Source organism: Carassius auratus, unplaced genomic scaffold (assembly GCF_003368295.1).
Source record: "Carassius auratus strain Wakin unplaced genomic scaffold, ASM336829v1 scaf_tig00039951, whole genome shotgun sequence".
NCBI classification, from domain to species: domain Eukaryota; kingdom Metazoa; phylum Chordata; class Actinopteri; order Cypriniformes; family Cyprinidae; genus Carassius; species Carassius auratus.
The window spans coordinates 1-27,574 of NW_020526552.1; the positions used below are offsets into that span (position 1 = coordinate 1).

The 27,574-nt window shown below is 46.0% G+C and overlaps 12 non-coding genes and 2 pseudogenes across 12 annotated transcripts; all 14 read left to right on the plus strand.

Moving 5' to 3' along the window:
• The first annotated feature begins 212 nt into the window (after window positions 1-212).
• On the plus strand, window positions 213-393 carry LOC113084348 (uncharacterized; annotated as a pseudogene).
• A 374-nt stretch (window positions 394-767) lies between these two features.
• Window positions 768-931, plus strand: LOC113084338 (U1 spliceosomal RNA). Its single transcript, XR_003283670.1, has one exon. It is a non-coding gene; the product is annotated as a U1 spliceosomal RNA (small nuclear RNA).
• A 2,487-nt stretch (window positions 932-3,418) lies between these two features.
• LOC113084342 (U2 spliceosomal RNA) lies at window positions 3,419-3,609 on the plus strand. Its single transcript, XR_003283673.1, has one exon. It is a non-coding gene; the product is annotated as a U2 spliceosomal RNA (small nuclear RNA).
• Window positions 3,610-3,983: 374 nt separating this feature from the next.
• On the plus strand, window positions 3,984-4,147 carry LOC113084349 (U1 spliceosomal RNA). The gene has a single exon (XR_003283678.1). It is a non-coding gene; the product is annotated as a U1 spliceosomal RNA (small nuclear RNA).
• A 7,993-nt stretch (window positions 4,148-12,140) lies between these two features.
• LOC113084347 (uncharacterized) lies at window positions 12,141-12,315 on the plus strand (annotated as a pseudogene).
• A 374-nt stretch (window positions 12,316-12,689) lies between these two features.
• Window positions 12,690-12,853, plus strand: LOC113084350 (U1 spliceosomal RNA). Its single transcript, XR_003283679.1, has one exon. It is a non-coding gene; the product is annotated as a U1 spliceosomal RNA (small nuclear RNA).
• Window positions 12,854-15,329: 2,476 nt separating this feature from the next.
• Window positions 15,330-15,520, plus strand: LOC113084343 (U2 spliceosomal RNA). The gene has a single exon (XR_003283674.1). It is a non-coding gene; the product is annotated as a U2 spliceosomal RNA (small nuclear RNA).
• A 374-nt stretch (window positions 15,521-15,894) lies between these two features.
• LOC113084340 (U1 spliceosomal RNA) lies at window positions 15,895-16,058 on the plus strand. The gene has a single exon (XR_003283672.1). It is a non-coding gene; the product is annotated as a U1 spliceosomal RNA (small nuclear RNA).
• Window positions 16,059-19,137: 3,079 nt separating this feature from the next.
• Window positions 19,138-19,328, plus strand: LOC113084346 (U2 spliceosomal RNA). Its single transcript, XR_003283677.1, has one exon. It is a non-coding gene; the product is annotated as a U2 spliceosomal RNA (small nuclear RNA).
• Window positions 19,329-19,702: 374 nt separating this feature from the next.
• On the plus strand, window positions 19,703-19,866 carry LOC113084351 (U1 spliceosomal RNA). Its single transcript, XR_003283680.1, has one exon. It is a non-coding gene; the product is annotated as a U1 spliceosomal RNA (small nuclear RNA).
• Window positions 19,867-22,946: 3,080 nt separating this feature from the next.
• Window positions 22,947-23,137, plus strand: LOC113084344 (U2 spliceosomal RNA). The gene has a single exon (XR_003283675.1). It is a non-coding gene; the product is annotated as a U2 spliceosomal RNA (small nuclear RNA).
• Window positions 23,138-23,511: 374 nt separating this feature from the next.
• On the plus strand, window positions 23,512-23,675 carry LOC113084352 (U1 spliceosomal RNA). Its single transcript, XR_003283681.1, has one exon. It is a non-coding gene; the product is annotated as a U1 spliceosomal RNA (small nuclear RNA).
• A 2,487-nt stretch (window positions 23,676-26,162) lies between these two features.
• Window positions 26,163-26,353, plus strand: LOC113084345 (U2 spliceosomal RNA). Its single transcript, XR_003283676.1, has one exon. It is a non-coding gene; the product is annotated as a U2 spliceosomal RNA (small nuclear RNA).
• A 374-nt stretch (window positions 26,354-26,727) lies between these two features.
• LOC113084339 (U1 spliceosomal RNA) lies at window positions 26,728-26,891 on the plus strand. Its single transcript, XR_003283671.1, has one exon. It is a non-coding gene; the product is annotated as a U1 spliceosomal RNA (small nuclear RNA).
• The last annotated feature ends 683 nt before the right edge of the window (window positions 26,892-27,574 follow it).

A 27,574-nucleotide genomic window follows, 5' to 3' on the forward strand; every position in this document is an offset into this window, starting at 1 on the left:
ACTGTTTTTTATTTTTTATTTTCTCTAGCACTACAGACACACAACAACAACAAAAACACACTCAATACAAAAATGTTTTTATTTGTGTATTAAATAATTTAAAAATTATCCTGTGCTTTAAACAACAACAACAAAAACAACAACAACAACCATTGTATAATGTGTTTTAACAAAACAAATGTGTGCATGTAACCAAAATGTATTGTGACAATAAAATTTTTCAAAAAGAAAAAAAAAAATCTGTTCTTATCAGTTTAATATCTGATACGTCCCCCATCCGGGGACTACATATTAAATGGATTTTTAGATCACGGAGCTGGAGCCGGGGCTTGCTCCGTCCACTCCATGCATCGGCCTGGTATTGCAGTGTCTCCAGGAAACGGTGTGCTTTCCCTTTTTGGGGATTGCCATTTATTGTGTCGAATAGCAGAACAAGGAATGAGAGCTGCCATTGCAGATGCTGTGGTTTATTGCAAACTTTTTTCCTGATGTGTCCACCTGGGGTCTTGGACTCTTCCACTAACGATGCACCCACCTGAGGTCTTGAAGTCTTTCACAGACGAGGTGACGCATCGAATCAGGTGTGTTTGTTTAAAGAGAGTCATCTAAAACTGGCGTTGGGAAGCACCGGCCCATGAGCTTGGCAGTTTCCAGGCCAGTAACGGAAGGCACCCGTCCTTCCTTTCCCGGAGGGGGGGCGGAGGGCTAACCGTTGGTGAGGATGGTAGAGATGCAAATCAGACCTCTGGCTGACCGCCTGGGCCTTCATACTTACCTGGCAGGGGAGACACCATGATCAAGAAGGCGGTTCACCCAGGGCGAGGCTTGTCCATTGCACTCCGGCCATGCTGACCCCTGCGAATTCCCCAAATGCGGGAATCTCGACTGCATAATTTATGGTAGTGGGGGACTGCGTTCGCGCTCTCCCCTGAAATTGTTGGTGAAACAAAGCAGAAGAGGTTTTTACAGTTTTTTTTTTATTTTCCTTTCAGAATGGGGAGTTCTGTCACATGCGAGATATGTGTTGTGCGCCTGTGAAACAAAGTCACTTGCGCTCTTGAAAAATCGGACCCTGGTGGGTAGTTTAGTTCGAACATAGCGCAGACCTTACTTTGAAAGTAGATTGGACTGACTGCAGCCTAGCTGTAACTGTCTCCATGTTGTTTGGTTGTCCTTTTTTTCGATTCGTATTAATTTTGTTGTCGCTTACAGCGACACCTAGTGGCCTGTCGCCGCGCCCTTTTTCACCTGGCCTCGGACTGAGCCCCTGCACAGGTGTGCCGATTTGGGTGAAGGGATCTCACTCCTTCCTGGAGTTATAGCCATTCGAGCCACCTCGGACACGCCACCTTAGCACGCTTTGAGGTCCCCTCGCCAAGGTGAATGGAAATTTCCTATTTTTTTGGATGATTATTGACAGTCAGACTCCAGAGAAGCTTTCTGTGCTGATTTGGGTGGGACTGGGCCAAATACCTGGCGCCAGGTTGCAAAAGAAGGTTTTCGACAAAATCCAAAATACCCGAAAATTTCGTCAGAGCGACGGGCCAATCTGAGACCTGCGTCTCGTTCGGCTCGAGCCAAGGATTCCGGTGACATAAGGCACGTGGCTCTGCGACCAACCGTTTGGGAGTTACGAGCGATGCCGTACTTTCCGTCGCTGCAGTTCCACCGTCAGGCCGATCGGGACAAGGCCCGGTGACGTTGCAGACAGGGGAGGGTACTACCATCCCGCAGTGTTGCAGGTGTTTTCATCTTTGTTTGATTGTCCATTTACATTACATTTTCCCTATTTTTCAGCTTACGGCGCCACCTAGTGGCCTGTCGCCGCGTCCCTTTTCACCTGGCCTCGGACTGAGCCCCTGCACAGGTGTGCCGATTTGGGTGAAGGGATCTCACTCCTTCCTGGAGTTATAGCCATTCGAGCCACCTCGGACACGCCACCTTAGCACGTTTTGAGGTCGCCTCGCCAAGGTGAATGGAAATTTCCTCTATTTTTGGATGATTATTGACACTCAGACTCCAGAGAAGCTTTCTGTGCTGATTTGGGTGGGACTGGGCCAAATACCTGGCGCCAGGTTGCAAAAGAAGGTTTTCGACAAAATCCAAAATACCCGAAAATTTCGTCAGAGCGACGGGCCAATCTGAGACCTGCGTCTCGTTCGGCTCGAGCCAAGGATTCCGGTGACATAAGGCACGTGGCTCTGCGACCAACCGTTTGGGAGTTACGAGCCATGCCGTACTTTCCGTCAGGCCGATCGGGACGAGGCCCGGTGACGTTGTAGACAGGGGAGGGTACTACCCAGATAGCACACTTACGTCTGCAAGATGTCTGTTAAAGAAATGTTGATCTGGAAAGCATCTGCCATCTACAAACGTCTGACATACGCCTTTCAGATGTCAGTTTTATATACCTTCTAAATCATAAACATCTAAAAGACATCTAATTGACATCTATCTGACATCTAAAAGGCAGTGTTGGGGAGTAACTAGTTACATGTAACAGCATTACGTAATTTAATTACAAAATGAATGTAACTGTAATTAGTTACAGTTACGAAGAAAAAATTAGTAATTAAATTAAAGTTACTTATGAAATTTTTAACGATTACAAAGGCAATTACATTTGAATATTTACACACATCCACATACAGATTTCACTGATTTCTTTCCCAAATTGCACTGACTGTTCTGAGACATACGCCCTAATAATTTCCAGAATTTTAACAGAATTTTTTGTTTTTCCCAGTCCGCCCTTCCTGTAAATTAATGGCAAAAACATGCAGTTTCATTTAATACAAATAGGCCTACTGAAGCTTGCAGTGTTGTCAGCCTCTGCCGCCTCAATATAGGAGTACATGAGCACATAAACATCATTTCTAGAACTGCTCTGTGTCACGTCATGCATTTTACCTATCATATCATATACAAAGAGACAGCAGTTTAAAAAAACACCAATGTTTCAGGAGTTTATTATACAGGAATGACACATGCTTATTAGATAACTGTATTTGAGTTGATGTATATGTTTTTATTTATTATTATTTAATTTTCACAAATTTAGAAAAGTAATCTAAAAGTACTCAAAAGTAATTAGTTACATTACTTTAATAAAGTAATTGAAAAAGTTATACTACTATAACATTTTAAACAGGGTAACTTGTAATCTGTAACCTATTACATTTCCAAAGTAACCTTCCAAACACTGCTAAAAGGAGACGTCCAATAGACGTATTGCAGATGAGCAAACAGCCTTAAAACTACATCTTGCAGATGTAAATTCATATGTCAAATAGACGTCTCCTAGATGTATGTGTGCTATCAGGGTACCATCCCCCAGCGTTTTTAGGTCTCCCAAAACTTACCAAAGCCGAGATGGGCATCGCCGTGTCCGGCTTCCTCCCTGCTGCGTCTTAGCAGCATCGCTTCTCGGCCTTTTGGCTAAGATCAAGTGTAGTATCTGTTCTTATCAGTTTAATATCTGATACGTCCCCCATCCGGGGACTACATATTAAATGGATTTTTAGATCACGGAGCTGGAGCCGGGGCTTGCTCCGTCCACTCCATGCATCGGCCTGGTATTGCAGTGTCTCCAGGAACGGTGTGCTTTCCCTTTTTGGGGATTGCCATTTATTGTGTCGAATAGCAGAACAAGGAATGAGAGCTGCCATTGCAGATGCTGTGGTTTATTGCAAACTTTTTTCCTGATGTGTCCACCTGGGGTCTTGGACTCTTCCACTAACGATGCACCCACCTGAGGTCTTGAAGTCTTTCACAGACGAGGTGACGCATCGAATCAGGTGTGTTTGTTTAAAGAGAGTCATCTAAAACTGGCGTTGGGAAGCACCGGCCCATGAGCTTGGCAGTTTCCAGGCCAGTAACGGAAGGCACCCGTCCTTCCTTTCCCGGAGGGGGGGCGGAGGGCTAACCGTTGGTGAGGATGGTAGAGATGCAAATCAGACCTCTGGCTGACCGCCTGGGCCTTCATACTTACCTGGCAGGGGAGACACCATGATCAAGAAGGCGGTTCACCCAGGGCGAGGCTTGTCCATTGCACTCCGGCCATGCTGACCCCTGCGAATTCCCCAAATGCGGGAATCTCGACTGCATAATTTATGGTAGTGGGGGACTGCGTTCGCGCTCTCCCCTGAAATTGTTGGTGAAACAAAGCAGAAGAGGTTTTTACAGTTTTTTTTTTATTTTCCTTTCAGAATGGGGAGTTCTGTCACATGCGAGATATGTGTTGTGCGCCTGTGAAACAAAGTCACTTGCGCTCTTGAAAAATCGGACCCTGGTGGGTAGTTTAGTTCGAACATAGCGCAGACCTTACTTTGAAAGTAGATTGGACTGACTGCAGCCTAGCTGTAACTGTCTCCATGTTGTTTGGTTGTCCTTTTTTTCGATTCGTATTAATTTTGTTGTCGCTTACAGCGACACCTAGTGGCCTGTCGCCGCGCCCTTTTTCACCTGGCCTCGGACTGAGCCCCTGCACAGGTGTGCCGATTTGGGTGAAGGGATCTCACTCCTTCCTGGAGTTATAGCCATTCGAGCCACCTCGGACACGCCACCTTAGCACGCTTTGAGGTCCCCTCGCCAAGGTGAATGGAAATTTCCTATTTTTTTGGATGATTATTGACAGTCAGACTCCAGAGAAGCTTTCTGTGCTGATTTGGGTGGGACTGGGCCAAATACCTGGCGCCAGGTTGCAAAAGAAGGTTTTCGACAAAATCCAAAATACCCGAAAATTTCGTCAGAGCGACGGGCCAATCTGAGACCTGCGTCTCGTTCGGCTCGAGCCAAGGATTCCGGTGACATAAGGCACGTGGCTCTGCGACCAACCGTTTGGGAGTTACGAGCGATGCCGTACTTTCCGTCGCTGCAGTTCCACCGTCAGGCCGATCGGGACAAGGCCCGGTGACGTTGCAGACAGGGGAGGGTACTACCATCCCGCAGTGTTGCAGGTGTTTTCATCTTTGTTTGATTGTCCATTTACATTACATTTTCCCTATTTTTCAGCTTACGGCGCCACCTAGTGGCCTGTCGCCGCGTCCCTTTTCACCTGGCCTCGGACTGAGCCCCTGCACAGGTGTGCCGATTTGGGTGAAGGGATCTCACTCCTTCCTGGAGTTATAGCCATTCGAGCCACCTCGGACACGCCACCTTAGCACGTTTTGAGGTCGCCTCGCCAAGGTGAATGGAAATTTCCTCTATTTTTGGATGATTATTGACACTCAGACTCCAGAGAAGCTTTCTGTGCTGATTTGGGTGGGACTGGGCCAAATACCTGGCGCCAGGTTGCAAAAGAAGGTTTTCGACAAAATCCAAAATACCCGAAAATTTCGTCAGAGCGACGGGCCAATCTGAGACCTGCGTCTCGTTCGGCTCGAGCCAAGGATTCCGGTGACATAAGGCACGTGGCTCTGCGACCAACCGTTTGGGAGTTACGAGCCATGCCGTACTTTCCGTCAGGCCGATCGGGACGAGGCCCGGTGACGTTGTAGACAGGGGAGGGTACTACCCAGATAGCACACTTACGTCTGCAAGATGTCTGTTAAAGAAATGTTGATCTGGAAAGCATCTGCCATCTACAAACGTCTGACATACGCCTTTCAGATGTCAGTTTTATATACCTTCTAAATCATAAACATCTAAAAGACATCTAATTGACATCTATCTGACATCTAAAAGGCAGTGTTGGGGAGTAACTAGTTACATGTAACAGCATTACGTAATTTAATTACAAAATGAATGTAACTGTAATTAGTTACAGTTACGAAGAAAAAATTAGTAATTAAATTAAAGTTACTTATGAAATTTTTAACGATTACAAAGGCAATTACATTTGAATATTTACACACATCCACATACAGATTTCACTGATTTCTTTCCCAAATTGCACTGACTGTTCTGAGACATACGCCCTAATAATTTCCAGAATTTTAACAGAATTTTTTGTTTTTCCCAGTCCGCCCTTCCTGTAAATTAATGGCAAAAACATGCAGTTTCATTTAATACAAATAGGCCTACTGAAGCTTGCAGTGTTGTCAGCCTCTGCCGCCTCAATATAGGAGTACATGAGCACATAAACATCATTTCTAGAACTGCTCTGTGTCACGTCATGCATTTTACCTATCATATCATATACAAAGAGACAGCAGTTTAAAAAAACACCAATGTTTCAGGAGTTTATTATACAGGAATGACACATGCTTATTAGATAACTGTATTTGAGTTGATGTATATGTTTTTATTTATTATTATTTAATTTTCACAAATTTAGAAAAGTAATCTAAAAGTACTCAAAAGTAATTAGTTACATTACTTTAATAAAGTAATTGAAAAAGTTATACTACTATAACATTTTAAACAGGGTAACTTGTAATCTGTAACCTATTACATTTCCAAAGTAACCTTCCAAACACTGCTAAAAGGAGACGTCCAATAGACGTATTGCAGATGAGCAAACAGCCTTAAAACTACATCTTGCAGATGTAAATTCATATGTCAAATAGACGTCTCCTAGATGTATGTGTGCTATCAGGGTACCATCCCCCAGCGTTTTTAGGTCTCCCAAAACTTACCAAAGCCGAGATGGGCATCGCCGTGTCCGGCTTCCTCCCTGCTGCGTCTTAGCAGCATCGCTTCTCTGCCTTTTGGCTAAGATCAAGTATCTTGTCGGACGGTTGAGACTGCGATCGCCTCTTGGAGGTTTCCTGACTCGAGATCGTTTCATATCTTGAGTCACACAACTTCGAGAGGTATATTGAACTCTGCTGCTTCGGGCTCCAACAAGTTTTAAGGTGAGGTCTTTTAATTATTTATTTTGTTATTTATTGTTGTATTTATTGTTGTTTTAAGTTTTTAGGCTGTTGGTGCCTCCATCATGTCGGCTGCCCGTGCCGGCGTGCGGAGGCACCACAGCGTGCGTTTTTTATTCAGGCAGGGTGAGGGGAAGCTCCTGGGAATGTCCCGTATGGACTTTTCCAGGAAGCTGATCCAAAAGACCCTAGCTTTTAAATGTGATGACCTGAATTGTTTGATGACTCTGCCCTTGAACAAAGGATTTGATGTTAGTTTTAAAACCGCTTCCCTACTTAATGACTTTTGGCAAAGGTTTGAATCAGTTAAAGCCCAGTTCTCCATGTTCACTGTTGAGAAACTTTCTGATAACACACTTAAAACTGTGATTGTCAGGATGTTCAATGAAACCGTGACTGGAGATGATATTTGTGTTTGGTTGGGTAGATTTTGCACTGTTCGAGGCCAGCCTGTCAAAGTGTTAGATGAAGATGGCATTTGGACATGCTCCTGGCGAATTCCCATTAAACAATGGGAAGACGCTGGGGGCTACCAGGGCCTGAAACATCTGCCTTCCATGATTGTGCTCGGAGAGAACAGAGGCTACATACATTATCAAGGAATGCCCAAACTCTGCAGAAAGTGTGCAAGGTTTGGTCATCTAGCTGAAGCATGCCAAGAGTTAATCTGTGGGAAGTGTAGAGAAATTGGTCACAGTTTTGATGACTGTACCAATGGCAGACGGTGCAATCTTTGTGGAGAAACAAACCATCTCTACAGAGACTGCCCTAAAAGTTTTGCCAACAAGCTAAAAATGGCCGCCCCACATGGGCAACAAACAAAGGAACAAAGGAGAGAGGAGGCGGTCCCTGAGGTTTTGGCGGGAATTTCAAATTCCCAGCCGGCCTCAGGGATTGGGCAGGAAGGAGGAAGTGGGGCGGCCACAGGGGCGGAGGCAACGGAACAGGAAGTGGTAATGGAAGGAGAGGAAAGTGAGGAAGAGTCACTGGTAACAGTTTCGGATGGGGTGGAAGAATCCACCGGGAGTGAGACACAGTGTTCACTCCCTAATGCTCAGGTGCAAAAAAGACCTGCGGGGTCTCCTCTGATTGTAACGGAGGAGAAAAAATCTAGGGCAGCATATAAGCTCGATAGTTCCGACTCGGTAGATCTGGAGCGCATGTGGCCCCTAGAGTCCCCAAATGAGGTTTCCTTTTTGCACATTAAGCTAACAGCATCATCGCCAAAGGAGCCACAAGAGGTTCCCTCTGTGGCCTCTGAAGCGACAGGCATTTGCCCTCCTGACCTCAGCTCATCTGGGGAAAAGGAAAGACAAATGCTACAAGATGTAACATGATTTTAATCATATTTTTGTAGTCTTTTTATTGTCTTCTGTTTTAAATGCCTCATACCTTTTTAACCCTACTGCTCATGGCCCTCACCATCTCTACTATCAATGTCAGAAGTGTGAGGTCCACCATTAGAGCACAGAGTATTTTGTCCCTTTTAAAATCTTTTAAGTCAGATTTGTTTTTATTACAAGAGTGTTCTCTGCCCTTTTTAACTAGGTACACAAAAATGGAAGAGCTATGGTCCGCAGGAGCCTCCATATGGAGCGGATCAAATTTTAACAAAAACGACGGAGTTGCGGTTTTAATTAATAATCCTAACATCTTGGTGAAGGGCAGCACTGTGGTGAGGCAAGGCCGGGCACTTTTAGTAAATCTGACCTTTTTAGACAGGGATTTTAATGTTCTTAATGTATATGGTTTTACGGAAAAGAACGAAAGATATGAGCTTTTAGAAGACTTGCAACCCCACATGCTAGGTAGGGCTCCCCTAATGGTAGCAGGGGATTTTAATTGTGTTTTATCTAAAACAGACAGGAAAAGGGTAGGGGAGGATTTCAGAGTGGACAAAACGTCGGTTTTATTGCAGGGTTTAGTCAGAGATTTTAATTTAGTCGACTGTTTTAAAATTTTGCATCAAAGAGAGGAGGGCTTCACCTGGTTCAGTGGTGATGGTACCAAAGCCTCTCGAATCGACTACGTGTTTACAAGGGACTGCCCGCCAACCGATGCTACATTAACCCCCCTTTTTTTCTCTGATCACATGATGCTGTCTTGCACCCTTTCACTGCCCATGGGTGTGACGGTAGGGGGAGGGCTGTGGAAGCTGAACTGTTCCCTGTTGGAAGACAAGAATGTAATTTTAGAATATAGGGAACAGTTCAGCCAATGGCAGACCCTCCAAGACTTTTATGATACACGTGCACAGTGGTGGGAGATGGTCAAGGACCGGACGAGACAGTTTTTTAGAAAGATAGGGAAAGAAAAGAAGAGTAGGGAAAAGAAATGCATGTTGGGGTTGCAAAAAAGACTACAAAGGTATTTTAATCTTTTAAATAATGGTTTTGATTTTAACAATGAAATCCAGGATGTAAAAAAGGAAATGTCAGTTTTAGCCAATATAGAAAGTAAAGGGGTCCTTTTAAGAAGCAAAGAGAGAGAAATTGAAGAAGGGGAAAAGTGTACCAGATATTTTTTTAAGAAAATAATAACAAGGGGTGGGGGGTTAACCAGGGTTAAAACAGGGGATAGGGAGGTTAACACAACAAAAGAGATTTTAGAGGATGTGGAAAAATTTTATGGGGCTTTATATAGTTTTAAAAAGGTACACTCAGACACCGTAAAAGAAGTTTTAAATTTTGTTGAGAAAAGGGTCGACTGTCAAAATGAGATTTTAGCCCAAGATTTGAACATTTTAGAAACCCAAAAAGCTCTTGGAGGTTTTAAAAGGGGGAAGTCCCCAGGAGTGGATGGACTTCCCCTGGAGTTTTATCTAACATTTTGGGACATTTTAGGACAAGAGCTTTTGACAGTTTTTAAAGAGTTTGAGACCCTCGACAGACTTCCAGACAGTTTTAGAATAGGGATAGTTTCTTTACTTCACAAAAAAGGTGACCGGACTGACTTAAAAAACTGGAGACCCATAACACTTTTAAATTTCGATTATAAACTTTTTAGCAAAGTTTTAGCAACACGCATGTCAACTGTTTTAGAGGACGTGATTCACCCGGATCAAGCTTGTTCTGTGCCCGGAAGAAAGATAACAGACAACCTAGTGCTGATTAGAGACGCCATCTGTTACGCGAGAGACAGAAATATTCGGCTAGTAGTCCTAAATTTAGATTTTGAAAAAGCATTTGATCGAGTCTCGCACCAGTACCTCTTCCAGGTTCTGGAGAAAATGGGGTTTCCAAAGAGGTTTATAGCCTGGGTGGGACTGCTGTACAAGGGAATAGTCAGCAAAATTCTAATAAATGGGCATCTTTCCAAAGCTGTGAACATACACAGTGGTGTCCGTCAGGGATGTCCTTTATCTCCTCTTCTGTATGTGGCTTGCATCGAGCCACTGGCACAGATCTTGAGAAGGGACAAATGGATCAAAGGACTGGACGTTCCTGGGACGGGGGGACTGACGGCGACCTGTGTTTTATATATGGATGACGTAACTCTTTTAGCCACAGACGTTTTATCAATACGAAGAGCACTGGACTTGACTGACTGGTACGGTCGGGCCTCGGGCGCCAAACTCAATAGAAACAAGTCAGAGGCCCAGCTCTTCGGGCCGTGGGGAGACGTGGACACAGGAGGACTTGATTTGGTTTTTAAAGACAACGATTTTAAGATTTTAGGCGTTAAATTTGATAAAGACGGGGGTGGACGGGAAAACTGGACTGACTTGTTAGGGAAAGTTAGGAAAAGACTGGGGTTTTGGGGACTAAGACAGATGACGATGGAAGGCAAGGTTTTAATTTTTAAATCTGTGATTTTACCTCTGATTTTACTTGTCTGTTCTGTTTTTAGCCCCCCTCGGTGGTTCCTGGGGAAACTGGAGAGGGCGGTGTTTTACTTCCTGTGGGGGTCCAAGTGGGAGCGCCTGAAGAGGGAGACCATCAAGAAAAGGCCGGAGAACGGTGGAAAAGGCCTCCCAGACCCCCACCTGTTTTTAGGCAGCCGCTTCACCGCCCTGCACATTAGTTATGCCACGACCCCATCCAAAGAAAACAAGACGGCTGCAATGGCGCGATTTTGGATGGGGTCTTACCTACGAACACTGAAAATTTTACCAGTGGACTTGAAAACCCCAGTGTCTTTTAACTTGCCCAAAGAGTACAGTTTTATAAAAAAGTTTTTAAAGAAATACCTTTTAGAGAGTGAAGATGTCACAATTTTAACTCAACACAAGTCTCTCATCTCTGTTGTGCAGGACCGGGAACCGGTGAGTCCAGTTCCGGGCCTCACACCAAGTGAGGCCAAACAAGTTTGGCGGAACGCGGCTCACCCCGCTCTCCAGAACAGGCACAAGGACTTATCGTGGATGGTGGCTCATGAGATCCTCCCGGTCAGGGCGGTTATGCACTCCAGAGGCATGGCCAAAAACCCCATCTGCCCGCGGTCCGGCTGCAATTCCCCGGAGACCGTCCACCACCTGCTCTGGGAGTGCAGCACTGCGCGGGACCTGTGGGCCAAGACCGGCCCCCTGTATTTCCCGTGCCTACCAGCGGGTGGGGCCCAGTTCGGGTACCAGCTCGCCATCCTTGGGGTGGGCCGGGGCTTGAAGGACTTGACGGCACAGAAATTTACCTCGCTCTGGCTCACCCTCAACGTCATCAAGGATGCCATCTGGGCCACCAGAAACCTGCTGGTGGGGAAGCGCGTTACGGTAACCCTCCATGCATGCGAGCTAAAGGTAACATCAATGCTGCAGGGGTACCGGACGACGATATTCGGACGGGGGGGCCGGGGTCGCACGGAGAGGGTCCCGGCAGGCACCGACCCTGGCCGCCCGTAGATGCACCCTCACCACTCTGGCTACGGGAACAGCGGGCCAGCGGGCCGGAGGAGAGGGGATCTCCGCTGAGTCCATAAAGTAGCATCTCATGTCCCTGTTCTGGAGAGTGGGGTGATGACCCACTTGATAAGGACTCACCCCCGGTCTTGCACAACAGATGATTTTTAATTGGTGTTTTTTATTGTTTTATCATGAAATAGGTTTTATTAACATATATATATATATACGAGGCTTGTTTGCTTTTTTTTAAAAATTTGTATTTTACTTTTGGAACTGACCACACCTTTTAAACACACCTCAATAATGGACTTTTAAAAACAAGCAAAACACTGTGGTTTTAATCAAATGCTTTTTAACAATGATTGTTTCTTTCATTTTACCATGGGTATTTATTATATATTATATTGCTTGTTTTAATGTGTGATTAAAAAGAAAATGGTGTGTGAAAAAGAAAAAATGCAAATGGGAAAAATGTAAATGGTGACAATAAAACTTTTTCGAAAGAAAAAATCTGTTCTTATCAGTTTAATATCTGATACGTCCCCCATCCGGGGACTACATATTAAATGGATTTTTAGATCACGGAGCTGGAGCCGGGGCTTGCTCCGTCCACTCCATGCATCGGCCTGGTATTGCAGTGTCTCCAGGAACGGTGTGCTTTCCCTTTTTGGGGATTGCCATTTATTGTGTCGAATAGCAGAACAAGGAATGAGAGCTGCCATTGCAGATGCTGTGGTTTATTGCAAACTTTTTTCCTGATGTGTCCACCTGGGGTCTTGGACTCTTCCACTAACGATGCACCCACCTGAGGTCTTGAAGTCTTTCACAGACGAGGTGACGCATCGAATCAGGTGTGTTTGTTTAAAGAGAGTCATCTAAAACTGGCGTTGGGAAGCACCGGCCCATGAGCTTGGCAGTTTCCAGGCCAGTAACGGAAGGCACCCGTCCTTCCTTTCCCGGAGGGGGGGCGGAGGGCTAACCGTTGGTGAGGATGGTAGAGATGCAAATCAGACCTCTGGCTGACCGCCTGGGCCTTCATACTTACCTGGCAGGGGAGACACCATGATCAAGAAGGCGGTTCACCCAGGGCGAGGCTTGTCCATTGCACTCCGGCCATGCTGACCCCTGCGAATTCCCCAAATGCGGGAATCTCGACTGCATAATTTATGGTAGTGGGGGACTGCGTTCGCGCTCTCCCCTGAAATTGTTGGTGAAACAAAGCAGAAGAGGTTTTTACAGTTTTTTTTTTATTTTCCTTTCAGAATGGGGAGTTCTGTCACATGCGAGATATGTGTTGTGCGCCTGTGAAACAAAGTCACTTGCGCTCTTGAAAAATCGGACCCTGGTGGGTAGTTTAGTTCGAACATAGCGCAGACCTTACTTTGAAAGTAGATTGGACTGACTGCAGCCTAGCTGTAACTGTCTCCATGTTGTTTGGTTGTCCTTTTTTTCGATTCGTATTAATTTTGTTAGTGGCCTAGTGGCCTGTCGCCGCGCCCTTTTTCACCTGGCCTCGGACTGAGCCCCTGCACAGGTGTGCCGATTTGGGTGAAGGGATCTCACTCCTTCCTGGAGTTATAGCCATTCGAGCCACCTCGGACACGCCACCTTAGCACGCTTTGAGGTCCCCTCGCCAAGGTGAATGGAAATTTCCTATTTTTTTGGATGATTATTGACAGTCAGACTCCAGAGAAGCTTTCTGTGCTGATTTGGGTGGGACTGGGCCAAATACCTGGCGCCAGGTTGCAAAAGAAGGTTTTCGACAAAATCCAAAATACCCGAAAATTTCGTCAGAGCGACGGGCCAATCTGAGACCTGCGTCTCGTTCGGCTCGAGCCAAGGATTCCGGTGACATAAGGCACGTGGCTCTGCGACCAACCGTTTGGGAGTTACGAGCGATGCCGTACTTTCCGTCGCTGCAGTTCCACCGTCAGGCCGATCGGGACAAGGCCCGGTGACGTTGCAGACAGGGGAGGGTACTACCATCCCGCAGTGTTGCAGGTGTTTTCATCTTTGTTTGATTGTCCATTTACATTACATTTTCCCTATTTTTCAGCTTACGGCGCCACCTAGTGGCCTGTCGCCGCGTCCCTTTTCACCTGGCCTCGGACTGAGCCCCTGCACAGGTGTGCCGATTTGGGTGAAGGGATCTCACTCCTTCCTGGAGTTATAGCCATTCGAGCCACCTCGGACACGCCACCTTAGCACGTTTTGAGGTCCCCTCGCCAAGGTGAATGGAAATTTCCTCTATTTTTGGATGATTATTGACACTCAGACTCCAGAGAAGCTTTCTGTGCTGATTTGGGTGGGACTGGGCCAAATACCTGGCGCCAGGTTGCAAAAGAAGGTTTTCGACAAAATCCAAAATACCCGAAAATTTCGTCAGAGCGACGGGCCAATCTGAGACCTGCGTCTCGTTTGGCTCGAGCCAAGGATTCCGGTGACATAAGGCACGTGGCTCTGCGACCAACCGTTTGGGAGTTACGAGCCATGCCGTACTTTCCGTCAGGCCGATCGGGACGAGGCCCGGTGACGTTGTAGACAGGGGAGGGTACTACCCAGATAGCACACTTACGTCTGCAAGATGTCTGTTAAAGAAATGTTGATCTGGAAAGCATCTGCCATCTACAAACGTCTGACATACGCCTTTCAGATGTCAGTTTTATATACCTTCTAAATCATAAACATCTAAAAGACATCTAATTGACATCTATCTGACATCTAAAAGGCAGTGTTGGGGAGTAACTAGTTACATGTAACAGCATTACGTAATTTAATTACAAAATGAATGTAACTGTAATTAGTTACAGTTACGAAGAAAAAATTAGTAATTAAATTAAAGTTACTTATGAAATTTTTAACGATTACAAAGGCAATTACATTTGAATATTTACACACATCCACATACAGATTTCACTGATTTCTTTCCCAAATTGCACTGACTGTTCTGAGACATACGCCCTAATAATTTCCAGAATTTTAACAGAATTTTTTGTTTTTCCCAGTCCGCCCTTCCTGTAAATTAATGGCAAAAACATGCAGTTTCATTTAATACAAATAGGCCTACTGAAGCTTGCAGTGTTGTCAGCCTCTGCCGCCTCAATATAGGAGTACATGAGCACATAAACATCATTTCTAGAACTGCTCTGTGTCACGTCATGCATTTTACCTATCATATCATATACAAAGAGACAGCAGTTTAAAAAAACACCAATGTTTCAGGAGTTTATTATACAGGAATGACACATGCTTATTAGATAACTGTATTTGAGTTGATGTATATGTTTTTATTTATTATTATTTAATTTTCACAAATTTAGAAAAGTAATCTAAAAGTACTCAAAAGTAATTAGTTACATTACTTTAATAAAGTAATTGAAAAAGTTATACTACTATAACATTTTAAACAGGGTAACTTGTAATCTGTAACCTATTACATTTCCAAAGTAACCTTCCAAACACTGCTAAAAGGAGACGTCCAATAGACGTATTGCAGATGAGCAAACAGCCTTAAAACTACATCTTGCAGATGTAAATTCATATGTCAAATAGACGTCTCCTAGATGTATGTGTGCTATCAGGGTACCATCCCCCAGCGTTTTTAGGTCTCCCAAAACTTACCAAAGCCGAGATGGGCATCGCCGTGTCCGGCTTCCTCCCTGCTGCGTCTTAGCAGCATCGCTTCTCGGCCTTTTGGCTAAGATCAAGTGTAGTATCTGTTCTTATCAGTTTAATATCTGATACGTCCCCCATCCGGGGACTACATATTAAATGGATTTTTAGATCACGGAGCTGGAGCCGGGGCTTGCTCCGTCCACTCCATGCATCGGCCTGGTATTGCAGTGTCTCCAGGAACGGTGTGCTTTCCCTTTTTGGGGATTGCCATTTATTGTGTCGAATAGCAGAACAAGGAATGAGAGCTGCCGTTGCAGATGCTGTGGTTTATTGCAAACTTTTTTCCTGATGTGTCCACCTGGGGTCTTGGACTCTTCCACTAACGATGCACCCACCTGAGGTCTTGAAGTCTTTCACAGACGAGGTGACGCATCGAATCAGGTGTGTTTGTTTAAAGAGAGTCATCTAAAACTGGCGTTGGGAAGCACCGGCCCATGAGCTTGGCAGTTTCCAGGCCAGTAACGGAAGGCACCCGTCCTTCCTTTCCTGGAGGGGGGGCGGAGGGCTAACCGTTGGTGAGGATGGTAGAGATGCAAATCACACCTCTGGCTGACCGCCTGGGCCTTCATACTTACCTGGCAGGGGAGACACCATGATCAAGAAGGCGGTTCACCCAGGGCGAGGCTTGTCCATTGCACTCCGGCCATGCTGACCCCTGGGAATTCCCCAAATGCGGGAATCTCGACTGCATAATTTATGGTAGTGGGGGACTGCGTTCGCGCTCTCCCCTGAAATTGTTGGTGAAACAAAGCAGAAGAGGTTTTTACAGTTTTTTATTTATTTTCCTTTCAGAATGGGGAGTTCTGTCACATGCGAGATTTGTGTTGTGCGCCTGTGAAACAAAGTCACTTGCGCTCTTGAAAAATCGGACCCTGGTGGGTAGTTTAGTTCGAACATAGCGCAGACCTTACTTTGAAAGTAGATTGGACTGACTGCAGCCTAGCTGTAACTGTCTCCATGTTGTTTGGTTGTCCTTTTTTTCGATTCGTATTAATTTTGTTGTCGCTTACAGCGACACCTAGTGGCCTGTCGCCGCGCCCTTTTTCACCTGGCCTCGGACTGAGCCCCTGCACAGGTGTGCCGATTTGGGTGAAGGGATCTCACTCCTTCCTGGAGTTATAGCCATTCGAGCCACCTCGGACACGCCACCTTAGCACGCTTTGAGGTCCCCTCGCCAAGGTGAATGGAAATTTCCTCTATTTTTGGATGATTATTGACACTCAGACTCCAGAGAAGCTTTCTGTGCTGATTTGGGTGGGACTGGGCCAAATACCTGGCGCCAGGTTGCAAAAGAAGGTTTTCGACAAAATCCAAAATACCCGAAAATTTCGTCAGAGCGACGGGCCAATCTGAGACCTGCGTCTCGTTCGGCTCGAGCCAAGGATTCCGGTGACATAAGGCACGTGGCTCTGCGACCAACCGTTTGGGAGTTACGAGCGATGCCGTACTTTCCGTCGCTGCAGTTCCACCGTCAGGCCGATCGGGACAAGGCCCAGTGACGTTGCAGACAGGGGAGGGTACTACCATCCCGCAGTGTTGCAGGTGTTTTCATCTTTGTTTGATTGTCCATTTACATTACATTTTCCCTATTTTTCAGCTTACGGCGCCACCTAGTGGCCTGTCGCCGCGTCCCTTTTCGCCTGGCCTCGGACTGAGCCCCTGCACAGGTGTGCCGATTTGGGTGAAGGGATCTCACTCCTTCCTGGAGTTATAGCCATTCGAGCCACCTCGGACACGCCACCTTAGCACGCTTTGAGGTCCCCTCGCCAAGGTGAATGGAAATTTCCTCTATTTTTGGATGATTATTGACACTCAGACTCCAGAGAAGCTTTCTGTGCTGATTTGGGTGGGACTGGGCCAAATACCTGGCGCCAGGTTGCAAAAGAAGGTTTTCGACAAAATCCAAAATACCCGAAAATTTCGTCAGAGCGACGGGCCAATCTGAGACCTGCGTCTCGTTCGGCTCGAGCCAAGGATTCCGGTGACATAAGGCACGTGGCTCTGCGACCAACCGTTTGGGAGTTACGAGCGATGCCGTACTTTCCGTCGCTGCAGTTCCACCGTCAGGCCGATCGGGACAAGGCCCGGTGACGTTGCAGACAGGGGAGGGTACTACCATCCCGCAGTGTTGCAGGTGTTTTCATCTTTGTTTGATTGTCCATTTACATTACATTTTCCCTATTTTTCAGCTTACGGCGCCACCTAGTGGCCTGTCGCCGCGTCCCTTTTCGCCTGGCCTCGGACTGAGCCCCTGCACAGGTGTGCCGATTTGGGTGAAGGGATCTCACTCCTTCCTGGAGTTATAGCCATTCGAGCCACCTCGGACACGCCACCTTAGCACGTTTTGAGGTCCCCTCGCCAAGGTGAATGGAAATTTCCTCTATTTTTGGATGATTATTGACACTCAGACTCCAGAGAAGCTTTCTGTGCTGATTTGGGTGGGACTGGGCCAAATACCTGGCGCCAGGTTGCAAAAGAAGGTTTTCGACAAAATCCAAAATACCCGAAAATTTCGTCAGAGCGACGGGCCAATCTGAGACCTGCGTCTCGTTCGGCTCGAGCCAAGGATTCCGGTGTCATAAGGCACGTGGCTCTGCGACCAACCGTTTGGGAGTTACGAGCCATGCCGTACTTTCCGTCAGGCCGATCGGGACGAGGCCCGGTGACGTTGTAGACAGGGGAGGGTACTACCCAGATAGCACACTTACGTCTGCAAGATGTCTGTTAAAGAACTGTTGATCTGGAAAGCATCTGCCATCTACAAACGTCTGACATACGCCTTTCAGATGTCAGTTTTATATACCTTCTAAATCATAAACATCTAAAAGACATCTAATTGACATCTATCTGACATCTAAAAGGCAGTGTTGGGGAGTAACTAGTTACATGTAACAGCATTACGTAATTTAATTACAAAATGAATGTAACTGTAATTAGTTACAGTTACGAAGAAAAAATTAGTAATTAAATTAAAGTTACTTATGAAATTTTTAACGATTACAAAGGCAATTACATTTGAATATTTACACACATCCACATACAGATTTCACTGATTTCTTTCCCAAATTGCACTGACTGTTCTGAGACATACGCCCTAATAATTTCCAGAATTTTAACAGAATTTTTTGTTTTTCCCAGTCCGCCCTTCCTGTAAATTAATGGCAAAAACATGCAGTTTCATTTAATACAAATAGGCCTACTGAAGCTTGCAGTGTTGTCAGCCTCTGCCGCCTCAATATAGGAGTACATGAGCACATAAACATCATTTCTAGAACTGCTCTGTGTCACGTCATGCATTTTACCTATCATATCATATACAAAGAGACAGCAGTTTAAAAAAACACCAATGTTTCAGGAGTTTATTATACAGGAATGACACATGCTTATTAGATAACTGTATTTGAGTTGATGTATATGTTTTTATTTATTATTATTTAATTTTCACAAATTTAGAAAAATAATCTAAAAGTACTCAAAAGTAATTAGTTACATTACTTTAATAAAGTAATTGAAAAAGTTATACTACTATAACATTTTAAACAGGGTAACTTGTAATCTGTAACCTATTACATTTCCAAAGTAACCTTCCAAACACTGCTAAAAGGAGACGTCCAATAGACGTATTGCAGATGAGCAAACAGCCTTAAAACTACATCTTGCAGATGTAAATTCATATGTCAAATAGACGTCTCCTAGATGTATGTGTGCTATCAGGGTACCATCCCCCAGCGTTTTTAGGTCTCCCAAAACTTACCAAAGCCGAGATGGGCATCGCCGTGTCCGGCTTCCTCCCTGCTGCGTCTTAGCAGCATCGCTTCTCTGCCTTTTGGCTAAGATCAAGTGTAGTATCTGTTCTTATCAGTTTAATATCTGATACGTCCCCCATCCGGGGACTACATATTAAATGGATTTTTAGATCACGGAGCTGGAGCCGGGGCTTGCTCCGTCCACTCCATGCATCGGCCTGGTATTGCAGTGTCTCCAGGAACGGTGTGCTTTCCCTTTTTGGGGATTGCCATTTATTGTGTCGAATAGCAGAACAAGGAATGAGAGCTGCCATTGCAGATGCTGTGGTTTATTGCAAACTTTTTTCCTGATGTGTCCACCTGGGGTCTTGGACTCTTCCACTAACGATGCACCCACCTGAGGTCTTGAAGTCTTTCACAGACGAGGTGACGCATCGAATCAGGTGTGTTTGTTTAAAGAGAGTCATCTAAAACTGGCGTTGGGAAGCACCGGCCCATGAGCTTGGCAGTTTCCAGGCCAGTAACGGAAGGCACCCGTCCTTCCTTTCCTGGAGGGGGGGCGGAGGGCTAACCGTTGGTGAGGATGGTAGAGATGCAAATCACACCTCTGGCTGACCGCCTGGGCCTTCATACTTACCTGGCAGGGGAGACACCATGATCAAGAAGGCGGTTCACCCAGGGCGAGGCTTGTCCATTGCACTCCGGCCATGCTGACCCCTGCGAATTCCCCAAATGCGGGAATCTCGACTGCATAATTTATGGTAGTGGGGGACTGCGTTCGCGCTCTCCCCTGAAATTGTTGGTGAAACAAAGCAGAAGAGGTTTTTACAGTTTTTTATTTATTTTCCTTTCAGAATGGGGAGTTCTGTCACATGCGAGATTTGTGTTGTGCGCCTGTGAAACAAAGTCACTTGCGCTCTTGAAAAATCGGACCCTGGTGGGTAGTTTAGTTCGAACATAGCGCAGACCTTACTTTGAAAGTAGATTGGACTGACTGCAGCCTAGCTGTAACTGTCTCCATGTTGTTTGGTTGTCCTTTTTTTCGATTCGTATTAATTTTGTTGTCGCTTACAGCGACACCTAGTGGCCTGTCGCCGCGCCCTTTTTCACCTGGCCTCGGACTGAGCCCCTGCACAGGTGTGCCGATTTGGGTGAAGGGATCTCACTCCTTCCTGGAGTTATAGCCATTCGAGCCACCTCGGACACGCCACCTTAGCACGCTTTGAGGTCCCCTCGCCAAGGTGAATGGAAATTTCCTCTATTTTTTGGATGATTATTGACAGTCAGACTCCAGAGAAGCTTTCTGTGCTGATTTGGGTGGGACTGGGCCAAATACCTGGCGCCAGGTTGCAAAAGAAGGTTTTCGACAAAATCCAAAATACCCGAAAATTTCGTCAGAGCGACGGGCCAATCTGAGACCTGCGTCTCGTTCGGCTCGAGCCAAGGATTCCGGTGACATAAGGCACGTGGCTCTGCGACCAACCGTTTGGGAGTTACGAGCGATGCCGTACTTTCCGTCGCTGCAGTTCCACCGTCAGGCCGATCGGGACAAGGCCCGGTGACGTTGCAGACAGGGGAGGGTACTACCATCCCGCAGTGTTGCAGGTGTTTTCATCTTTGTTTGATTGTCCATTTACATTACATTTTCCCTATTTTTCAGCTTACGGCGCCACCTAGTGGCCTGTCGCCGCGTCCCTTTTCGCCTGGCCTCGGACTGAGCCCCTGCACAGGTGTGCCGATTTGGGTGAAGGGATCTCACTCCTTCCTGGAGTTATAGCCATTCGAGCCACCTCGGACACGCCACCTTAGCACGCTTTGAGGTCCCCTCGCCAAGGTGAATGGAAATTTCCCTATTTTTTGGATGATTATTGACAGTCAGACTCCAGAGAAGCTTTCTGTGCTGATTTGGGTGGGACTGGGCCAAATACCTGGCGCCAGGTTGCAAAAGAAGGTTTTCGACAAAATCCAAAATACCCGAAAATTTCGTCAGAGCGACGGGCCAATCTGAGACCTGCGTCTCGTTCGGCTCGAGCCAAGGATTCCGGTGACATAAGGCACGTGGCTCTGCGACCAACCGTTTGGGAGTTACGAGCGATGCCGTACTTTCCGTCGCTGCAGTTCCACCGTCAGGCCGATCGGGACAAGGCCCGGTGACGTTGCAGACAGGGGAGGGTACTACCATCCCGCAGTGTTGCAGGTGTTTTCATCTTTGTTTGATTGTCCATTTACATTACATTTTCCCTATTTTTCAGCTTACGGCGCCACCTAGTGGCCTGTCGCCGCGTCCCTTTTCACCTGGCCTCGGACTGAGCCCCTGCACAGGTGTGCCGATTTGGGTGAAGGGATCTCACTCCTTCCTGGAGTTATAGCCATTCGAGCCACCTCGGACACGCCACCTTAGCACGTTTTGAGGTCCCCTCGCCAAGGTGAATGGAAATTTCCTCTATTTTTGGATGATTATTGACACTCAGACTCCAGAGAAGCTTTCTGTGCTGATTTGGGTGGGACTGGGCCAAATACCTGGCGCCAGGTTGCAAAAGAAGGTTTTCGACAAAATCCAAAATACCCGAAAATTTCGTCAGAGCGACGGGCCAATCTGAGACCTGCGTCTCGTTCGGCTCGAGCCAAGGATTCCGGTGACATAAGGCACGTGGCTCTGCGACCAACCGTTTGGGAGTTACGAGCCATGCCGTACTTTCCGTCAGGCCGATCGGGACGAGGCCCGGTGACGTTGTAGACAGGGGAGGGTACTACCCAGATAGCACACTTACGTCTGCAAGATGTCTGTTAAAGAAATGTTGATCTGGAAAGCATCTGCCATCTACAAACGTCTGACATACGCCTTTCAGATGTCAGTTTTATATACCTTCTAAATCATAAACATCTAAAAGACATCTAATTGACATCTATCTGACATCTAAAAGGCAGTGTTGGGGAGTAACTAGTTACATGTAACAGCATTACGTAATTTAATTACAAAATGAATGTAACTGTAATTAGTTACAGTTACGAAGAAAAAATTAGTAATTAAATTAAAGTTACTTATGAAATTTTTAACGATTACAAAGGCAATTACATTTGAATATTTACACACATCCACATACAGATTTCACTGATTTCTTTCCCAAATTGCACTGACTGTTCTGAGACATACGCCCTAATAATTTCCAGAATTTTAACAGAATTTTTTGTTTTTCCCAGTCCGCCCTTCCTGTAAATTAATGGCAAAAACATGCAGTTTCATTTAATACAAATAGGCCTACTGAAGCTTGCAGTGTTGTCAGCCTCTGCCGCCTCAATATAGGAGTACATGAGCACATAAACATCATTTCTAGAACTGCTCTGTGTCACGTCATGCATTTTACCTATCATATCATATACAAAGAGACAGCAGTTTAAAAAAACACCAATGTTTCAGGAGTTTATTATACAGGAATGACACATGCTTATTAGATAACTGTATTTGAGTTGATGTATATGTTTTTATTTATTATTATTTAATTTTCACAAATTTAGAAAAGTAATCTAAAAGTACTCAAAAGTAATTAGTTACATTACTTTAATAAAGTAATTGAAAAAGTTATACTACTATAACATTTTAAACAGGGTAACTTGTAATCTGTAACCTATTACATTTCCAAAGTAACCTTCCAAACACTGCTAAAAGGAGACGTCCAATAGACGTATTGCAGATGAGCAAACAGCCTTAAAACTACATCTTGCAGATGTAAATTCATATGTCAAATAGACGTCTCCTAGATGTATGTGTGCTATCAGGGTACCATCCCCCAGCGTTTTTAGGTCTCCCAAAACTTACCAAAGCCGAGATGGGCATCGCCGTGTCCGGCTTCCTCCCTGCTGCGTCTTAGCAGCATCGCTTCTCGGCCTTTTGGCTAAGATCAAGTGTAGTATCTGTTCTTATCAGTTTAATATCTGATACGTCCCCCATCCGGGGACTACATATTAAATGGATTTTTAGATCACGGAGCTGGAGCCGGGGCTTGCTCCGTCCACTCCATGCATCGGCCTGGTATTGCAGTGTCTCCAGGAACGGTGTGCTTTCCCTTTTTGGGGATTGCCATTTATTGTGTCGAATAGCAGAACAAGGAATGAGAGCTGCCATTGCAGATGCTGTGGTTTATTGCAAACTTTTTTCCTGATGTGTCCACCTGGGGTCTTGGACTCTTCCACTAACGATGCACCCACCTGAGGTCTTGAAGTCTTTCACAGACGAGGTGACGCATCGAATCAGGTGTGTTTGTTTAAAGAGAGTCATCTGAAACTGGCGTTGGGAAGCACCGGCCCATGAGCTTGGCAGTTTCCAGGCCAGTAACGGAAGGCACCCGTCCTTCCTTTCCCGGAGGGGGGGCGGAGGGCTAACCGTTGGTGAGGATGGTAGAGATGCAAATCAGACCTCTGGCTGACCGCCTGGGCCTTCATACTTACCTGGCAGGGGAGACACCATGATCAAGAAGGCGGTTCACCCAGGGCGAGGCTTGTCCATTGCACTCCGGCCATGCTGACCCCTGCGAATTCCCCAAATGCGGGAATCTCGACTGCATAATTTATGGTAGTGGGGGACTGCGTTCGCGCTCTCCCCTGAAATTGTTGGTGAAACAAAGCAGAAGAGGTTTTTACAGTTTTTTATTTATTTTCCTTTCAGAATGGGGAGTTCTGTCACATGCGAGATATGTGTTGTGCGCCTGTGAAACAAAGTCACTTGCGCTCTTGAAAAATCGGACCCTGGTGGGTAGTTTAGTTCGAACATAGCGCAGACCTTACTTTGAAAGTAGATTGGACTGACTGCAGCCTAGCTGTAACTGTCTCCATGTTGTTTGGTTGTCCTTTTTTTCGATTCGTATTAATTTTGTTGTCGCTTACAGCGACACCTAGTGGCCTGTCGCCGCGCCCTTTTTCACCTGGCCTCGGACTGAGCCCCTGCACAGGTGTGCCGATTTGGGTGAAGGGATCTCACTCCTTCCTGGAGTTATAGCCATTCGAGCCACCTCGGACACGCCACCTTAGCACGCTTTGAGGTCCCCTCGCCAAGGTGAATGGAAATTTCCTATTTTTTTGGATGATTATTGACAGTCAGACTCCAGAGAAGCTTTCTGTGCTGATTTGGGTGGGACTGGGCCAAATACCTGGCGCCAGGTTGCAAAAGAAGGTTTTCGACAAAATCCAAAATACCCGAAAATTTCGTCAGAGCGACGGGCCAATCTGAGACCTGCGTCTCGTTCGGCTCGAGCCAAGGATTCCGGTGACATAAGGCACGTGGCTCTGCGACCAACCGTTTGGGAGTTACGAGCGATGCCGTACTTTCCGTCGCTGCAGTTCCACCGTCAGGCCGATCGGGACAAGGCCCGGTGACGTTGCAGACAGGGGAGGGTACTACCATCCCGCAGTGTTGCAGGTGTTTTCATCTTTGTTTGATTGTCCATTTACATTACATTTTCCCTATTTTTCAGCTTACGGCGCCACCTAGTGGCCTGTCGCCGCGTCCCTTTTCACCTGGCCTCGGACTGAGCCCCTGCACAGGTGTGCCGATTTGGGTGAAGGGATCTCACTCCTTCCTGGAGTTATAGCCATTCGAGCCACCTCGGACACGCCACCTTAGCACGTTTTGAGGTCCCCTCGCCAAGGTGAATGGAAATTTCCTCTATTTTTGGATGATTATTGACACTCAGACTCCAGAGAAGCTTTCTGTGCTGATTTGGGTGGGACTGGGCCAAATACCTGGCGCCAGGTTGCAAAAGAAGGTTTTCGACAAAATCCAAAATACCCGAAAATTTCGTCAGAGCGACGGGCCAATCTGAGACCTGCGTCTCGTTCGGCTCGAGCCAAGGATTCCGGTGACATAAGGCACGTGGCTCTGCGACCAACCGTTTGGGAGTTACGAGCCATGCCGTACTTTCCGTCAGGCCGATCGGGACGAGGCCCGGTGACGTTGTAGACAGGGGAGGGTACTACCCAGATAGCACACTTACGTCTGCAAGATGTCTGTTAAAGAAATGTTGATCTGGAAAGCATCTGCCATCTACAAACGTCTGACATACGCCTTTCAGATGTCAGTTTTATATACCTTCTAAATCATAAACATCTAAAAGACATCTAATTGACATCTATCTGACATCTAAAAGGCAGTGTTGGGGAGTAACTAGTTACATGTAACAGCATTACGTAATTTAATTACAAAATGAATGTAACTGTAATTAGTTACAGTTACGAAGAAAAAATTAGTAATTAAATTAAAGTTACTTATGAAATTTTTAACGATTACAAAGGCAATTACATTTGAATATTTACACACATCCACATACAGATTTCACTGATTTCTTTCCCAAATTGCACTGACTGTTCTGAGACATACGCCCTAATAATTTCCAGAATTTTAACAGAATTTTTTGTTTTTCCCAGTCCGCCCTTCCTGTAAATTAATGGCAAAAACATGCAGTTTCATTTAATACAAATAGGCCTACTGAAGCTTGCAGTGTTGTCAGCCTCTGCCGCCTCAATATAGGAGTACATGAGCACATAAACATCATTTCTAGAACTGCTCTGTGTCACGTCATGCATTTTACCTATCATATCATATACAAAGAGACAGCAGTTTAAAAAAACACCAATGTTTCAGGAGTTTATTATACAGGAATGACACATGCTTATTAGATAACTGTATTTGAGTTGATGTATATGTTTTTATTTATTATTATTTAATTTTCACAAATTTAGAAAAGTAATCTAAAAGTACTCAAAAGTAATTAGTTACATTACTTTAATAAAGTAATTGAAAAAGTTATACTACTATAACATTTTAAACAGGGTAACTTGTAATCTGTAACCTATTACATTTCCAAAGTAACCTTCCAAACACTGCTAAAAGGAGACGTCCAATAGACGTATTGCAGATGAGCAAACAGCCTTAAAACTACATCTTGCAGATGTAAATTCATATGTCAAATAGACGTCTCCTAGATGTATGTGTGCTATCAGGGTACCATCCCCCAGCGTTTTTAGGTCTCCCAAAACTTACCAAAGCCGAGATGGGCATCGCCGTGTCCGGCTTCCTCCCTGCTGCGTCTTAGCAGCATCGCTTCTCGGCCTTTTGGCTAAGATCAAGTGTAGTATCTGTTCTTATCAGTTTAATATCTGATACGTCCCCCATCCGGGGACTACATATTAAATGGATTTTTAGATCACGGAGCTGGAGCCGGGGCTTGCTCCGTCCACTCCATGCATCGGCCTGGTATTGCAGTGTCTCCAGGAACGGTGTGCTTTCCCTTTTTGGGGATTGCCATTTATTGTGTCGAATAGCAGAACAAGGAATGAGAGCTGCCATTGCAGATGCTGTGGTTTATTGCAAACTTTTTTCCTGATGTGTCCACCTGGGGTCTTGGACTCTTCCACTAACGATGCACCCACCTGAGGTCTTGAAGTCTTTCACAGACGAGGTGACGCATCGAATCAGGTGTGTTTGTTTAAAGAGAGTCATCTGAAACTGGCGTTGGGAAGCACCGGCCCATGAGCTTGGCAGTTTCCAGGCCAGTAACGGAAGGCACCCGTCCTTCCTTTCCCGGAGGGGGGGCGGAGGGCTAACCGTTGGTGAGGATGGTAGAGATGCAAATCAGACCTCTGGCTGACCGCCTGGGCCTTCATACTTACCTGGCAGGGGAGACACCATGATCAAGAAGGCGGTTCACCCAGGGCGAGGCTTGTCCATTGCACTCCGGCCATGCTGACCCCTGCGAATTCCCCAAATGCGGGAATCTCGACTGCATAATTTATGGTAGTGGGGGACTGCGTTCGCGCTCTCCCCTGAAATTGTTGGTGAAACAAAGCAGAAGAGGTTTTTACAGTTTTTTATTTATTTTCCTTTCAGAATGGGGAGTTCTGTCACATGCGAGATATGTGTTGTGCGCCTGTGAAACAAAGTCACTTGCGCTCTTGAAAAATCGGACCCTGGTGGGTAGTTTAGTTCGAACATAGCGCAGACCTTACTTTGAAAGTAGATTGGACTGACTGCAGCCTAGCTGTAACTGTCTCCATGTTGTTTGGTTGTCCTTTTTTTCGATTCGTATTAATTTTGTTGTCGCTTACAGCGACACCTAGTGGCCTGTCGCCGCGCCCTTTTTCACCTGGCCTCGGACTGAGCCCCTGCACAGGTGTGCCGATTTGGGTGAAGGGATCTCACTCCTTCCTGGAGTTATAGCCATTCGAGCCACCTCGGACACGCCACCTTAGCACGCTTTGAGGTCCCCTCGCCAAGGTGAATGGAAATTTCCTATTTTTTTGGATGATTATTGACAGTCAGACTCCAGAGAAGCTTTCTGTGCTGATTTGGGTGGGACTGGGCCAAATACCTGGCGCCAGGTTGCAAAAGAAGGTTTTCGACAAAATCCAAAATACCCGAAAATTTCGTCAGAGCGACGGGCCAATCTGAGACCTGCGTCTCGTTCGGCTCGAGCCAAGGATTCCGGTGACATAAGGCACGTGGCTCTGCG